Source organism: Columba livia, chromosome 2 (genome assembly GCF_036013475.1).
Source record: "Columba livia isolate bColLiv1 breed racing homer chromosome 2, bColLiv1.pat.W.v2, whole genome shotgun sequence".
Taxonomy (NCBI): Eukaryota; Metazoa; Chordata; class Aves; order Columbiformes; family Columbidae; genus Columba; species Columba livia.
The window spans coordinates 159732714-159750320 of record NC_088603.1 but is presented as its reverse complement, the minus strand read 5'-3'; the positions used below and the strand labels follow the sequence as shown (position 1 = coordinate 159750320).

Sequence of the window (17607 nt, the reverse complement as noted above, 5' to 3'; positions counted from 1 at the left end):
TGGGGGTAGGGAGGGGGGCGGGAGGACCTCGAGGAGGAGAAGCTCCCCGTGAGGAGGAGGGGAACGCTACTGTAGGGGGAAGGCGGGGACTTGGCGGGTTCCCACGGAGGGTCGGGAGGGAGGAGGCGGGGGGAACACCCCTCGGCCCCTCGGGCAGGGGCAGAAGCAAAGCGACCCCTCCGGCAGTCGCGCCCGGCAGCGCCCTGAGGGGGGAGCGCTAAGGGGCGGTGAGCGTGGCCGCACAGCGTGCCCGCCTCCCTTGTGTCGTTCCCTCCGCGTATTGGTCGCCGCGGTCACGTGATGTTTGGGTGCCGGCGGGGCGGGGCGGCCTCGCGGGGACGGGCGCGCGGCGGCAGGTGAGGGGCGCGCGCGGCGGCGGCGCGTGCCGGACTTTTCCCCGCCCCTTCGGGTGTCACACGGGGGGTGACACGGGGGGTGACCCGACTTGCGGGGGCGTGTGACATGGAGACGTGCTGCTCTGGCACGGGGGCAACGTGGGAACGGGGCTGGTTCTGCAAAGAGAGGGGGTTTGTGCGTGCGTGGGTGTGTGCGTGTGTGAGTGTGCAACGTGGGGACAGGGCTGGCCTTGCGCAGGGGGTTGCGTGTGCAGCTTACGGACAAGGCTGGCCTGGCACAAGTCGTGAGTGTGCAACTTAGGGAGAGGGCTGGCCTTGCACTGGGGTGTGCGTGCAGCCTGCTGACAAGGCTCTATATGCACCTGATGTGTGAGCAACCTGGGGACAGGGCTCTACATGCATATGGTGTGTATGCAACATGGGGACAGGACTGGCCTTCCACAGCCTGTTTGTGCAATGTGCGGAAAAGGGTCTACATGCACATGGTGTGTGAGCAGCCTGAGAACAGGGCTGACCATGCACAGAGTGTGTATTTGCAGTTTAGGGACAGGACTGACCTTGCACAGGGGTGTGTAAGCAACTGCCAGACAAGGCTCTACATGCCTATGGTTCGTGTGCAACGTGGGGACAGGACTGGCCTGGTACAGCGATGTATGTGTGCAGCTTAGAGACAAGGCTGGCCTGACAAAAGTGTGTGTGCAACCTGGGGACAGGGCTGGCCTTGAACAGGGGTGTGTAAGCAACCTGCGAACAAGGCTTTACATGCACATGGTGTGTGTGTGGCATGGGGGCAGGTGCTGGCCTGGCACAGGGTGTGTGTGTGTGCAACGTGGGGACAGGGCTGGCCTGGCACAGGGTTTGTGAAATGTGCAGACAAGGCTCCGCCTGTACATGGTGTGTGTGCAGCCTGGGGACAAGACTCTAAATGCACAGAGTGTGTATGTGCAGTTTAGGGACAGGGCTGGCCTTTCATGGGGGTGGGTAAGCAGCCTGTGAACAAGGCTCTACATGCATATGGTGTGTGTGCAACATGGGGATAGGGTTGGCCTTGCACAGGGTGTGTGTGCAGCATGAGGACAAGGCTCCACATGCCCATGGTTTGTGTGCAGCCTGAGAACAGGGCTGACCATGCACAGTGTTTGTATGTGCAGTGTGGGGACAGGGCTGGCCTTGCACATGGTGTGTGTGTAGGGACAAAGGTACAAGGCTGGTCTTAAACTGTGCAGGGGCTTGTGGGCATCCCTTAGGGACAGGGCCCGTACACAGGTTTGTATTTGCAGCCTGGGAGCAGGACTGGCCTTGCACAGGGTTGTGTTTTTTCAAACTGGGGACTCTGGCAGCCCTTGCATGGGGTTTGCACGTGTGCGTTTGCACAACATAGGGGCTGTGGCTGCCCTTGCACGGGGTTTGTGTGTGCATGAGCAATTGTGCAAGGCTGGCCATGCCCGGGGGTGTGAGCGAGAAGGGACACAAAACATTGATCTGTCGACCTCCGTTGCGATGCCAGCATTGGGAACTGCTCTATGACCTGTGTTGTGGTTAAATACCAAATCTTGGCTCAGTTTTAACCTGATGTAGGGTAGAACCGCATTTATTTATTTATTCTGAATGCATTTATTTATTTAGTTTTGTACTTCTAATCCAGGAAGGTTTAGCCACAAATAAGTCAGCGAGACAAACTCACAAATGTTTGTGGGAAAATACAGGAGCGGAAATGAAAACTACTTTTAAATGTATAAAGCACCTGCAGCAGTCCTTGGTTAATTTTGAGGATATGTTTTTGTTTGTAGGTTGCTTTTATACTTCAGAATGTTTGGTTTTTTTGGAAGCTTTTAATAAAAGCTCCCCCAAGCTGCGTGGTGCAATTAACCTGCAGCACCTGGTGCTGAAGTGGACTTTGCTGGTGAAATCCTGTGTTACCACCAAACTGCTTGGTGTCTTTGCACACATATCAAAAACCAGCAAGCTGAATACATGCAGCAAGACCTCTGCTTGTTTGTGTTTGAAATATTCTGTGACATTTGCAGCTGGAGCTGAGTCCTCACGTCTGGGAACGCTGCGTGAACAAGCGGTTGTCTGTTTGCAAACCCGGGGAGAAGATGTGCATGGAGTGGGTAGTGGATTTAAGTTTTTCTCTTCCTGCTTCATCCTGCTAAATCCTCAATTTTTACTAGTTGTGTGGTGCATGGGCTGGGACTGGGAAGGCCGGACTAAACTAGGTGGGTTCTTTTTCCCTTTTTTCTTCATTCACTAAAAATAGCAATAAGGTTCATATTTTATCCAGCTTTCATCCCTTTTTCCAGGGGGATATTTCCCCCTGGAATGAGTCTGTGAATACACAACACCCTGTCCTGCCTTGTTGGTCTCTATATCACCTTGGTCTAGGAGTCAGTGCAGGTGGTTCAGGTCTTTAAATCCCTGATGGCTCAGCCCAGCTGCTCTCTGGCCCCTCAATGCCTTCCTGTTCCACTGTCTTTTCCATCTGCAACATCATTTTTCATCTCATCTCCAGGTTGACTTCCTGCCTTGCTGGTTTGCTTGTGCATATTAACATAATTAAAAAAATGCTGCAACCACAGCTGATGTGGATTTCGTAGAATAATAAAATGTCCTGAGTTGGAAGGGACCCACAGGGATATTGAGTCCAACTCCCGTCCCTGCACAGCACAACCCCACAGTTCATACCGTGTGTCTGAGGACATTGTCCAGTCTCTTCTTGAACGCTGTCTGGCTTGGGGCTGTGATACCTCCCTGGGGAGCCTGTTCAGTGTCCAGCACCCTCTGGGTGAAGAACCTTTTCCTCATGTCCAACCCGAACCTCCCCTGGCACACCTCCCTGCCATTCTCTTGGGTTCTGTCATTGGTCACTAAGGAGAAGAGTTTGGTGCCTGCCCCCCTTCCCCACCTTGTGAGGAAGTTGTAACTGCCATGAGCTCTCCCCTCAGTCTCCTCCAGGCTGAACAAACCAAGTGAATTTAACTGCCTCTCATACGCCTTCGCCTCCAAACCCTTCACTAACTTTGTAGCCTCTTCTGGACACTCTCCAGTAACTTAATATCTTTTTTATCCTGTGTCCCCAGCCCTGCACACAGTGCTCCAGGTGAGGCCGCCCCAGTGCAGAGCAGAGCGGGACAATCCCCTCCCTGCCCCGCTGGTGATGCTGTGCTGGATGCACCAGGACATGGGTCCCTCTCGGCTGCCAGGGACGCTGTTGGTTCATGCTCAGCTTGCTGTCAACCAGAACCCCCAGATCCCTCTCCGCGGAGCTGATTTCCAGCATCTTGTTCCCCGGTCTGTATGTACAGCCAGGGTTGCCGTGTCCCAGGTGCAAGATCCGGCACTTTCACTTGTTGAACTTCATGAGGATGGTGCTTGCCCAGTTCTCCAATTTGTCCAGATCCCTCTGCAAGGCCTGACAGTTGACAGCTCCCCCCAATTTTGTGTCATCAGCAAACTTGCTAAGCAATCCCTCAAGTCCTGAGTCTAAGTCATTTATAAAGACATTGAAGAATGCAGGTTCTAAGATGGATCCCTGCAGAACCCGCTAGTGACTGATCACCAGCCCGACGTAGCCCCATTTACTAGAATCCTTTGAGCCTGGCCTGTCTGCCAATTGCTCACCCACTGTGTTGTGCTTTTACCCAGCTGTATTCTGGGCATCTTGTCCAGGATGTTACTGTGAGATACAGTATCAAAGGCTTTGCTGAAGTCCAAAAAATCACGTCAACAGGCTTCCCTTGGTCAACTATGTGGTTAACCTTGTCATAGAATTAAATTAAGCTGGTCAGGCAAGACTTTCCCCTCATGAACCCGTGCTGGCTGGGACCAATGACTATGTTGTTGTTCAGATGTTTTTCAATAACTCCCAGAACAATCTTCTCCATGATTTTGCCAGGGACAGAAGTGGGGCTGACAGGCCTGTAGTTGCCGGGGTCATCCCTCTTGCTCTTCTTGTAGATTGGGACAACGTTTGCCAGCTTCCAGTCTTCTGGGACGTTTCCAGATTCTCAAGAGCATTGAAAAATCATGAAGAGAGGCCTCGAGGAATTTCATAGTATAATGTTATGCTGCTGCTTTTTCCCCAGCGTCCAGGGTTCCCTCTTGTGCAACAACTGCGAGTTCTTCCACTGAGGTTGGCTACAGAGACTGGTAGAACAGTAATTTTAATATTAAAGTCTTTTACTCCCATCCTGTCTTGTACCAGAAACCTTATTCCTTTTCTCACAGCTTGTTTATTTATTTATTTATTTATTTATTTAGTTTAAACCTCTTGTCCTTTGCTCCTCACCACTCAACTCTCCCATGTGAACCAGGTTTCCCAGCAAGACGCCTGCTCTGAGGGAGGAGGAAAATAATACTTCTGTGTCTTGATAAATTTGCACGTTGATATTACAGCACTTAAAATCTAATAAAAAAAAAAAAATATGTAGGCAAGCTGAAAATGACTGAGTCTGTGCTTCCCTTTGCTTACAAATATATATCAAATGGTATTTTGTACTGCTGGTTCTGTGAATTCAAGTGTATTTAAATAGCAAGTGTGAAAGGGTAAATAATATCAAGATAAAAATAATACTTTTCATTCCCTGCTTGTACCATAAACACATTCTGCTGGATGAAAATGGAAAGAACTTTTAACAAATCTTAATTTACTTTTCCTGTGTTTTTTGTCTTCCTTCCTACAGTTGAGTTAGTTTGGGCAGTGGAGTGGGTTGGTGGCTCTTTTTTTTGGCTTCTTATGGAGCTCTTGAGGGTTGTTTGGGCTGCAGGGGACTGTGTAAATCTGTGATACCTGAGGGCTTTGTGTGTTTGAGGTGGGTTTGATGTAGGGTTGGAGGCATCATCGTCAGGACAGAAGCTCCTTGCACTGGAAAGGACTTTTGAATCCAGGTCTGATCTCCATGAGACCTGACAGATGGATGGATGGATGGATGGATGGAATGATGGGTGGGTGGATGGATGGATGGGTGAATGAATGGATGGATGGGTGGATGGATAGATGGATGGACAGATGGGTGGATGAATGGATGGCTGGACGGATGGCTGGACAGATGGGTGGATGAACGGATGGCTGTATGGATGGACAGATGGATGGATGGACAAATGGATGGCTGGATGGATGGGTGGATGAATGGATGGATGGATGACTGGTTCTTCCACCCAGGATGTGGTTGACGGTGTCTTCCTGACCACAATAGCAGATGCATTTGCGTATGACATGATCCATTCGGTCTAAATTCCATCCAGACATTTAAACATGAGCTTAACTTGTGTAAAATGAAGCACCAAGTGCCTTCATGACAGCGTTTGTTGGTGCGATATTACAGAACTTGTCCTCCAGCAGCATCATCAACCCTTCAAATTGCATTTTTTAAAAACTTTTGAGCATACTTTTTCACATGTGCAAATAAAATCTGGCCACAAACTTGTGTCGGTGTTGCCAGCAGCAGCGTTAAACATTGCAAGGATGGAGGGAAGCTCATGCCAGTTGCTTGACTAGATGACCTTTGATGGTCCCTTCCAACCCAAACTATCCTATGATTCTATGAGTTGAATACCCAAAAAGCTAAGTGTAAAACTTGTGTTATCACCTTACTGGGAAGGAACATGTGTCTTTTGCTGTCAGCAAGGTTATTTTTGCTTTTTAATAATACACTGTGTTTCCAAAGGAATACAGTCAAGATAAGAATCCTACTCTTGTATTTCTGCTTGCCTTGCAATGATGGTACATAAGATTAAAATAACGCAAAAGAGTTAAATTAATCTGATTTAACACTTGCAGGGAGGTTTCTATTTAAAACTTTTCTTTTTCTTCGTAGTGTCACTAGTCAGGAAATTCAGTAGGCAGGTGCCATCTCTTTGTTGCATTGCATGGGCATGTCTCTGCTTTTCAGTGTTTCTAAAGATGGAAAAAAAATATCATTTAACTAAAACCAAAAGGGACAGGATGGATTTTTTTTTTTTTTCCCCTATGTCTGTTTTGCTTGCAAAATCATTAGAAAGTGAAGATTGCATTGGTGATCCGTTGTGAGATACACTGCGATTTCGTTGCTATCTCTGTTATCTCTTCCCTGAATAAAAGCGTGAAATAACTGAAAAATAGTTTATGTTTTCCGTTGTGTAGTGTTTATTTTGTTCTTGTTCCACTATCACTGCGAAGCCACACGTTGCAAAAATGTTATTTTCTTTTTTTTGAGTTTATTTGTCCTCCTCCCACTGCACACATTTATTATGATTGTAGTCTTGAATAACTTTGCCATGTATCTTTTTTTCCCCCTGTAGGACTGTGGCAGAATGCAAGCCCCCCTCTCTCCCCCTCCCTCCTTCGATGTGGAAGGAGTAGACACATCTCCCTCTCTCTCTGCTGTTTGAGGCTGACAGCTACTTTTGTTTGACCCCAGAGCACCCTTGCCAGGGCTGTTAGGAGAAGGGAGTGCCGAGGCTCCAGGGAGCCCGCCGCTGGGCGCCCGCGGCCAGCGTGGGGGTGCAGAGAAGCTTCTGAAATGCCTACAGTCAGATCTGATCAGGCTATAAAAAACGGGACTCTTGTCAAGACTCCGCCCTTTGGTGCAGATCTCTTGGAGCACGAGTGAGTTGCTGCCGCCAAGAGCCCTGCCCCACCCCAGGATGGAGACTCCGCTTGCCTTGCCGTCACGTGTGTGAGTAAAATTAGCCCTCGCAGGATTGCGAGTGTATCTACTTTCCGCACACATTTGCACATGTATTTATACTTTCTGTGCACATTTGCACGTGTACTTTCTGTGCTCAATACGAGCATGTGTAAAATTAATCCTCGCATAATCGCAGGTGTATTTTCCTCCCGTGCTTCCACAGAAGCACGTGTAATATTCTGTGCATATTTGCGCGTGTATTAACCCTCGCATGATTGCGAGTGTATTATAAATTTACCCTCGCAGAATCGTGAGTGTACACTTTCCATACTCAATATGAGTACATGTATCTCTTTAAAATAATCCCACACCGTGTTGAGGCAAGTGTGTACTCTTCCAAGACTCAGGGCTGTCTCCGGCATTGTTTTTGGCGATGCCACATGTATGCACGCTGTGGACCTCCTGAATTACTAGTTGCTGCCCCTTAATAATTTTCCTCAACTGATATCCGAAGCTGTATTCAAGTCACTTTTGGACTGCTAAAACCCTGTTTCTCATCGGTTTAATAAAAGTTGTTTTGGACCCTGTTGTCCCTTAAATTAACCTCAGGGTGCCTCCGTGACAAGGACTCTCCATCATCTGGTGCATGCAATAAAAAAATCACAGAATCACAGAATGTCAGGGATTGGAAGGGACCTCAAAAGCTCATCCAGTCCAATCCCCCCGCTAGAGCAGGAACACCCAGATGAGGTTACACAGGAAGGCGTTCAGGCAGGTCTTGAATGCCTCTAGAGTAGGAGACTCCACAACCTCCCTGGGCAGCCTGTTCCAGTGTTCTGTCACCATCACTGAGAAGAAGTTTCTTCTCAAATTTAAGTGGAATCTTTTGTGTTCCAGTTTGTACCCATTACCCCTTGTCCTATCATTGGTTGTCACTGAGAAGAGCCTGGCTCCATCCTCATGACACTCACCCTTTATATATCTGTAAACATTAATGAGGTCACCCCTCAGTCTCCTCTTCTACAAGCTAAAGAGCCCCAGCTCCCTCAGCCTTTCCTCACACGGGAGATGCTTCACTCCCTTAATCATCTTTGTTGCCCTGTGCTGGACTCTCTCCAGCAGTTCCCTGTCCTCCTGGAACTAAGGGGCCACAACTGGACACAATATTCCAGGTGTGGTCTCACCAGGGCAGAGTAGAGGGGAAGGAGAACCTCTCTGACCTACTGACCACCCCACTTCTTATACACCCCAGGATGCCATTGGCCTTCCTGGCCACAAGGGCAGAGCACGGGAAAGAGTCATGCTGTAGAATTTTATTCCAACCCTGTTGTGTCATAGTCCTTATTTCCATAAAATAAAACATTTTCTTCCATCAGGGACTTTGATGATACTCATTGCTGAAGATTTGGCTTTTTTTTTTTTTTTTTCAGTTTATAATTAATCTTGCGATGCTCATGTGTGGAGGAGGGAAGCGCCTCCTTCATTTTTCTCCATGTGAAAAACAGGCAAATTTGGAAGTGTTGCAACCCAAATTTTTCAATTAACCCATTTCTTTGCTGGGTGAGACTCAAATACAACACAAGGGAACTCCCCAGCTTGCTATTAATGGCTGCTTTGTAAAAAATCCCATTTGAGAACATAGCTCAGGAGATGTGATGGAGGCGTATAGAGCCATGAATGCTATTTTTCTTAATTTTTCTATTTTCCACTGAAATTCCCTTATTTATTTACCACTGTGTGATATCTCATGACTGTGACCATAGTCTAGATGTGGTAGCACTCGCTGTGCAGCTTGTGTGCCCCAATATTGAGGTGTCTTAGGGGAGAAAAATAGTTTTATTAAATTTTGGTTTTTGAAATCTGGGAGAAATTGGATGGCATCTCACCAGGTTTGTGAACTGTGCAACGGTTTAGGCAAAAATAACTGTAGGGTCCAGTCTGAGTTTTCTGTGCAAAAAATGCCGTGTCTCATAAAAATTTCCCCCTCAAATTTAATCCTTGGTTAGATCACAGAAACACAGAATCCACTGGGTTGGAAAAGACTTCAGAGATCATCAAGTCCAACCCTTGGTCCAACTCCAGTCCATTGACTAGATCATGGCACTAAGTGCCATGTCCAGTCTCAGTTTAAAAACCTCCAGGGCCGGTGAGTCCAGCACCTCCCTGGGCAGCCATTCCAATGCCTGACCACTCTCCCTGCAAAGAATTGCTTTCTAACAGCCAGCCTAAATTTCCCCTGGCAGAGTTGAAGCCCATGGCCCCTTGTGCTATTGCTGACTGCCTGGGAGAAGAGACCAATCCCCACCTGGCTAGAACTGCCCTTCAGGTAGTTCTAGAGAGTGATGAGCTCACCTCTAAGCGTCCTCTTCTCCAGACTAAACAACCCCAGCTCCCTCAGCCTCTCCCCATAGGTCGGTCTTGTGACCTATAGCCAGTATTGCAATTTTTAAGGCAAATAATTTGTTTGCAAAACATATTAGTGGCAAAAAAAAAAAAAACAAAAAACAAAAAACAACAACCTAGGAGCAGTGATTGCAACTAGTTAGATAATTGCAATTGTATTTGAGCTGATTATTAGCAAATGCTTTGCAGCATCCCATGTCCAGGCCTGGAGATGTTCATTATGCTCCAACTTCTAATTTTGGAGAGGGGAGCAAAAAATGTTGTTGTGCATCTTTTTGACGATGAGGAAGGTCGATGAGGCTGCAGGAACTGCGCTGACTTGCCGGTAACGCCTTGTTTAATATGACATCTAAACACCACATATTTTCTTCATTTGCTGTTTATTACGCTTCGTCTGCTTCAAAATGTGTGTCCAGTTCTGGGCTCCTCAGTTCCAGAAAGACAGGGAACTGCTGGAGAGAGTTCACCGTAGGGCAACAAAGATGCTGAAGGGAGTGGAGCATCTCCCATGTGAGGAAAGGTGGAGGGAGCTGGGGCTCTTGAGCTTGGAGAAGAGGAGACTGAGGGGTGACCTCATTAATATTTACAGATATATAAAGGGTGAGTGTCACGAAGGTGGAGCCAGGCTCTTCTTGGTGACAACCAATGACAGGACAAGGGGTAATGGGTACAAACTGGAACACAAAAGATTCCACTTATATTTGAGAAGAAACTTCTTCTCAGTGAGGGTGACAGAACACTGGAACAGGCTGCCCAAGGAGATTGTGGAGTCTCCTTCTCTTTGGACATTCAAACCCACCTGGACACCTACCTGTGTAAACTCATTTGGGTGTTCCTGCTCTAGCGGGGGGATTGGACTGGATGAGCTTTTGAGGTCCCTTCCAATCCCTGACATTCTGTGATTCTGTGAAATGGGAGTGATCCCTTGAGTTTGTGCCATTTTGCTGTTGTTTCTGTTGAAGTGCCCTCTTTCCAACATTATATTTTTTTCAAAGGAATTTGATTTTTTGATTGCATTAGCAAATAATTTGCTTGCAACACTGGTTCAACATCCCGACAGTAACCGAAAGTCCCTCCGTGTCCCTTCTATTTGATGTGGGATCTTTATGAATGAGAGGTCTTTTTTTTTTAATTTTTGGAAATTCCTCCAACAATTTGAAGTTAACTCAAATAAGCTGCATTTTCTAGTTAAAAACAAATAAATCCATGTAGCTCCATCCTCCTGTTGGGAGCTGCAGATCTTGAGCATCTTCTTGATCTTGAGATCTTCTTTCAAAGTGAAGCAAGAGCCAAACCTTAATGCAGCTTTTGACTATTTCCCCCCATAAAACAATTGATTTATGATCCCTTGTAACACTATTAGCTTTTTAGACTCTCACAACAACCTCTTAATTTCTAAAATACCTAGTTGATGCAACTTGACACATAGTGCTAAAAAACTTGAGATGTGATTTATCTTTCCCAAATGTTCAACAAGGCCAAGTGCTGCGTCCTGCACTTTGGCCACAACAACCCCCTGCAGCGCTACAGGCTGGGCGCAGAGTGGCTGGAGAGCAGTCAGGCAGAAAGGGACCTGGGGGTACTAATTGACAGGAAGCTCAACATGAGCCAACAGTGTGCCCAGGTGGCCAAGAAGGCCAATGGTGTCCTGTCCTGTATCCAAAATAGCGTGGTCAGCAGGACAAGGGCAGTGATCCTTCCCCTGTACTCTGCATTGGGGAGGCCACACCTGGAGTATTGTGTTCAGTACTGGGCCCCTCAGTCCAGGAAAGATATTGGAGTGCTGGAACGGGTCCAGAGAAGAGCAACAAGACTGGTGAAGGGACTTGAACATGAGACTTATGGGGAGAGGCTGAGGGAGCTAGGGTTGTTTAGTCTGGAGGAGGCTTAGAGGTGAGCTCATCACTCTCTAGAACTTCCTGAAGAGAAGTTCTAGCCAAGTGGGGATTGGTCTCTTCTCCCAGGCAGTCAGCAATAGGACAAGGAGCCATGGGCTTCAACTCTGCCAGGGGAAATTGAGGCTGGCTATTAGAAAGCAATTCTTTGCAGCGGTCAGGCATTGGAATGGCTGCCCAGGGAGGTGCTGGACTCACCGGCCCTGGAGGTTTTTCAACTGAGATTGGACATGGCACTTAGTGCCATGATCTAGTCAATGGACTGGAGCTGGACCAAGGGTTGGACTGGATGATCTCTGAAGTCTTTTCCAACCCAGTAGATTTTGTGATTTGGGGATGTCTTCTGTTGTCTGCCTGATATATCTTCAGCTGCTCTCTTACCCAAGTTCCTGTTGCTGGAGAGACATTAATGTCAGTCCCATCAAATATTCTGCTGCAGGTTGTGACCAGGAGAGGATGCTCATTGAAAAAATCTGAGAAATTAAACTTATAATTATATATGTATTGTTAAATAACAATTAATTTCCATAATATAGTGCATAAGGGCATATTTAGAAATTTCACATCTAAATATAATAATAGTGCATATGTTTTTGTTTGCTTTATGGGTTGCAAAGCAATCCAGATTTGTACTGAGAGTGAAAGATCAAGTCATTTCACTAGGACTACTTTCACCAATGATAAATTAGGAAAGAAAAAGGTTAAAATGATGATGCTTATAGTTCTTTTAAGGCCACTGTTAGTGGCTCAATTTCTCAGTGTCAAAGACCTTCAGCTTCCATTAACTGCAAGTGCCTGAAGATGGAAGTAGGTGGTAAAACGTGGGTGTTGAAGCCCTGGAAATGCTGCTGTAAGCTTTTTGGCACTTCTGGTTTAGGTAATAACTGGATGCTTGCTTTCCAAAGACCTCTGAGGTCTTGGTCATGCACCACAGGGAAGTTTTCATAGGATATTTTTCTAAAAATGTAATGGGTTGGTGTCCCAGCCAAGTGCCAAAACTGGTCCCTTGGAGATGCATCTCAGCATGTGATGGAAACAGTGCTGGAATATTACAGTAAAACGGGATGCAGTGACTGACTTGCCTTTGAGTTTGAAAAGTAGGTTGACAGTCTTACTACAGATATTTTCCTGATTATCATCTTTAGAGTTTCAAGCAGATGGGTTTCTTCTGCTTTGCCCCAGCCATGGGGCAATGGAAAAATAGTCTCTTTTGGTTTAATTGCAAAGATCTCCTTCTTTGTGTGTGGAAGTGGAGGTCTGCTTTTTTAAATTATTTTTTGTCTTTTCCTTTTCCTTTTCCTTTTCCTTTTCCTTTTCCTTTTCCTTTTCCTTTTCCTTTTCCTTTTCCTTCTCCTTCTCCTTCTCCTTCTCCTTCTCCTTCTCCTTCTCCTTCTCCTTTCCCTTTCCCTTTCCCTTTCCCTTTTTCCCTTTTCCCCTTTTCCCCTTTTTCCTCTTTCTCCTCTTCCTCTTGCTCTTCCTCTCCACATTATTCAGACATACCTTTGTTTCCTTTCACGTACAGAGATGTCTCATGGGCTCTCAGGTCTACAGTCTTGCTCTTCTCTCTTCATCCAATTCTTTTCCTAATGCATTGTGTTTGTCATACTTTAAAGAGTTAATTATAATTGGTTATAATCTTGTACTTGGAAACAGGGCTGTGGGTCTTGGTGCTGTTTGCAAGGCTTTGAACACAGAATGCAGAGTGGGCAGAAAGCAGCCTGGAGGTCCTTCTGTCTCCAGGACACTCATCTCCTGCCTATCTGCATCTCCTGGCTTTGACCATCCCTTTTCCTTTGGATTCTGATAAAACCAGAGGGAGCTTTTGCATTTTCCTCAGTGGTTGCTTCACGGGCTTGAGATGCTGCTGGCTTCTTCACCTTCATTGGGGTGAAATATTCTCTTTCTGGGAGGGTTCAGCTTTAGCTGCTTTTCTCTGCTGGTGGAAAGCAGAGTAACAATATGAAGCTTTGCTCTTTGCAAGCTCTTTTCAAAATCTGTGGTGCTTCCTGGGTTGGGGCAATAATATAACTCCTTGGAAACAGGCAACGGTCTTCAGAGTAAGGCCATGAGTGGCCTTCACCAGTCTTTTACATGCAGGTGGAGCCCCTTGGCTGCCTCGCTCTACACCAGCTTTGGTGGTGGAAGACTTAAGGACTTGATGTCCTTCTTGCTTCTCTCCCATAGTCCAGCGAGGCCAGTACTTTTCATGGTCAATTAAGGGCTTGATAGACATCTACTTGATGGATGTCTACTTGATGGACGTCTACTTGATGGACGTCTTCTTGATGGGCCTCTTCTTGATGAACGTCTTCTTGATGAACGTCTTCTTGATGGATGTCTTTTTGATGGATTTCCTCTCAAAGCCTACCAGCCCCATGATAAAGCTCTTGCAGTTGAACGAGGCAATGTTTTCTGCTGGTTCGTCGTGGTCCATTTCCATTACTCACCTTCCTGGGCAGACCAAGGCTGGTTATTTTGCCTGGCTGGCTCCACACCACTTTGCAAAGCCGCTCTCCTGAGCAGTCAAGGGTGACCTTGCACTTGCTGATTTGGTAGCTGCTCTCAGATGCTGACTCCCTGCATTGCATCTCGTAACTAACTCTTGTTTTTCGGTTTCATTTCCTGGATCCACTTACACCTTGCCAAAAATAATTACAGCCTCTGAGACTGGGATTTGCTGGGCGAAGGGGAGGAGAACACAGAAAAACCTGCAATCCATGTTTTTTTTGTGTGCTTTCATCAACGTGATGTTGCCAGTGGGACCAGGATCTCCCGTCTGGGGCATGAATCAGGCTGTGCTCGCCTTCGCTGGGACCACTCCTGTTCTGTGCATGAGGTTTCTTTCCCTTCTTCTCTTCAGCATCATCTTAAATTCATGTCCTGGGTGATGCCTCCCTTGCCTGCTTTATTACCTCTTAATGTGTTTTCCCAAGTATATATCACCCTTGGATAAACCTCTCCTGCTTTCCTTGGTTGCAAAAACATCTTTTGCCGTGGTCTTCCTCCTCCAGCTGCTGTGTGCGTCCTTCCTCCACCCATGCAGAGGTACTTTTCTGCTTCTTAGCATGTTCTTTGAGCACTTAGGAGCTTGTGCATCCTCCTCGAGAGGTAGATGGATGCCACCGCTCCTGGTTTTGCATCCGAGACGGCGTTAACCGTGGTCATGTGTGGAGCTGATGAGGAAAGCAAGAGTATTTTTAGCTTGCACTTCTCTGTGCCGCTCGGGGGGCCGCCCACAGTTGAGTATTAAAATAATAGCGGGGACATTGGGTAAGCTTTGCAGCAAAATGTTGATATGCAAATTGCCGCCTTAAGAGCAAACCTCAAGGCGATTTTTGGCAACGTGCGCAAGACTCCAGAGCTGTGTGTTTTGAATAAAGATTACAGCAAGGGATTTTGCCCAGAGGGCACGCTCATCTCAGTTATTCTAAAGTGTAGCAGAGCTGGTAATTTGGTGTTGGAAGCCAACAGGGTGAAACGTGTCCACCTTTAAAAAGGTATTAGATTAGCACTGGCAGAATGAAAACGTAACGTCACCTCTGTAACTTGAATTTCCAGGGTTGCAGAAGCGATAAATCCAGTTGGGTTTCATTGGCAAGTGATTCCTGGGTACTGTCCAGGGAAGAGGTGGCTCTGATGGCTGCAGAGTTGGTTTGGGGGATGTGGAAGTGTTATCTGGTAATAAATGAGCTTGTGCCAGCTGAGTCAGTGCTGCTTTGACTTTTATGTTCAACTTGGCAAGAGGTGGCTTGGCTGTTTGAAACCTTGCAATAAGAAATTGCATAAAATATGAATTACTCTTTTTTTTTTTTTTTTTTTTTGGTTTTATTTTCCTGGTTACTGAGTGGTACTACTGTGAAGGAAAAGCAGTAAATGAGGAGAACCAAACCAGTGGTTTGATGGTTCTTGATCTGTGGCTGTTCAAGCTGGTTCTGTGTCCATCGCTACAAGGTAGAGGTACCATTTCTCCCTCTTTCTGCCCCCAAGCTCAGTTGTATCCAACAGCTACAGCTGGGCAGCTGTGTGGGTTTTTGGGCAGGTGGAGAAGTTATCCTGTGTCAGTAAGGACAAGGAGTGCTGAGGGAGACCAAGAGAAGCTATAACATGCCATGGGACCACTGGCCAAAAATTGCCCTATTTAATATTTGAGGTCTGAAAAGCAGGTGGGAGTTTTAACCTCTTGGTGGTACCTTCTGCACCAGCATGTTTTCTTCCCTTACTGACTCTTGCCTAATATTCCTGTTGTGTCTTTTATCCTACTTTTGAACCTTATTTGACTTTTGGTGTCTCTTTGTCTCATTAAATGATGCCTTTAAGATGTCCTTGATGACCTGGACACTGACAAGAGCTCAAGTTCTTTCCCTCCTCTTGCACACATCCCTGTAATTAGATAGTAAGTTGAAACCACAGTTATTGAGATTTCCTGTGTGCTGGTGATGGGCTTAATTCAGTAGATGTTTCCTGGACAAAGCTGACCAAATGTTTTTGCTTGTGGACCAGTACAGCATCCTCTGCCATTGGATAGGAAGGCTGGAAGATCACACTTGCAATGCCTTTCTCTGTTGCATGTGATTTCTGAGGGACTTAATCTGAGCTGAGATGTGTGTTGGACTCCTACAGCCCATCAAATCATCATGGGCCATGGTTGGACTTGAGTGAAGCCAACGTGCCCAATGGAGTAGTGGGAGAAAACACCCTGGAGTTTGGTTTTCCTCATTCTATACCACACTGATGTTAGCACTCTGGAGGTCTTAGTTGACTATTTAAGAGCTGACTTGAAATTTTTAGTTGAATTTGAGTAATCTGTGCCCAATTCCACCAAGTTCTGTATAATGACTTTTGAGGTACTGCTATATAGAGGTAATTTAGCGTGTGAGTGCTACTGTGCTTGTTTAGGGTATATCTGCTAAATGAATAGATTTCATAGAGCTTTGGTTTAATTACTTCCAAATCAAGGGCTTTAAGAGACAGTATTCAGTAGACTTGTCCCAATAAGGTGATCAACTGGAAGGTGGATTTGAATCCTTCCATTTACTCTAATTCTAGAGGAGCGAGGACTATGGTTCTTCAAGAAATAATAATTTGTGTTTCCATTATTCTTACACTGTGAAGACTGGGCATTTTGTGGGGAAATAAAAGTTTGTAACACAATAAATATTTTGCTCTAGGATGGGAAGCCAGCAGTAAATGAGGCAGTTTGTGAGTTCTGAGTTTTGTTTGGGATTTGGAGTTCTTTAGCTCTGAGATTCGTACCAATCTGTACATTTAGAGGCTGGAGAGAAATGCTCTTCAGTGGAAATAAAAACAGTTGGTGGCTAATTTTTCTTTCTTTCAATGTAGCATAGAAGAACCAGGTGGATGAGACTTTATGAGAACACTTTCTCCTGACTTTGATACAAGTTTGTGTTGATCAGCTCTTAGTTCACTTGTGTCCTTTTACTTTAATTATACATTCTAACACCATAAGACTTTTAAATATCAAATTTTGAGGATGTTCTCTGCCAGAAATGCAGGGCTTAAATGCAGATCTTGTTGGCAGGCATCTCAGGATCTGTCGACTCCCCTCCTTCATAACCCTGTCCTCTCTTGCCTGTTTTTTTCCTCCTTAAAAGACAAATTACATTTAATAAAATAGCAGAATGGTCTAAAACACTAAAAGAAAGTACATAGGAACTCAGAAAGGGGTGATCTATAAAGTGCTCTCATGAGTGTGTAGCCCACTAAAGATCACAGTGTCCTGTTTGCATCTTGACCATGCTGAGTAAGTAAAAAAACATCTTCCTAGTTTATCATAGAATGGTTTGGGTTGGAAGGGGCCTTCAAAGCTCATCCAGTGCCATCCCTGCCATGAGCAGGGATATCTTCACCAGCTCAGGTTGCTCAGAGCCCCATTCAGCCTGTCCTGAGATGTCTCCAGGGATGGGGCATCCACCACCTCTCTGGCCAACCTGGGCTAGTGTTTCACCACCCTCACAGTAAAGAATTTCTTCCTCATGTCTGACCTGAATCTCCCCTCCTTTAGTTTAAAACCATCAGCCCTTGTCCTATCACAACAGGTACTGCTAAAAAGTGTGTCCGCATCTTTCTTATTGTCCCCTTTTAAGCACTGAAAGGCCACAATACCTTCTTCCCGGAGCTTCTCTTCTCCAGCTGAACACCCCATCTCTCAGCCTGTCCTCCCAGCAGAGCTGTTCCAGCTTCAGGTCATTTCTGTGGCTCCTCTGGCCGCTCTCCAGCAGGTTCATATGTGTCCTGTGCTGAGGACCCCAGAGCTGGACCAGCACTGCAGGGGGGTTCCACCAGAGGGGGGCAGAGGGTCAGAATCACCTCCCTGACCTGCCACCC

General features: G+C 46.3%; 1 protein-coding gene across 39 annotated transcripts in view; it reads left to right on the top strand.

Annotated features, from left to right (window-relative positions):
- The first annotated feature begins 243 nt into the window (after nt 1-243).
- Nucleotides 244-17607, top strand: part of TSNARE1 (t-SNARE domain containing 1) — a 540792-nt gene continuing 523428 nt past the window's right edge. For 4 of the 39 annotated variants that reach the window (XM_065054531.1, XM_065054533.1, XM_065054532.1 and 1 more), the window contains exon 1: nt 248-356. The gene's annotated coding sequence lies outside the window, so the exon portion shown is untranslated. Of the gene's footprint in view, nt 357-2382; nt 2576-6635; nt 7013-17607 lie in introns of those variants that run through there. The other 35 variants (XM_065054547.1, XM_065054557.1, XM_065054569.1 and 32 more) reach the window with 25 other exon arrangements.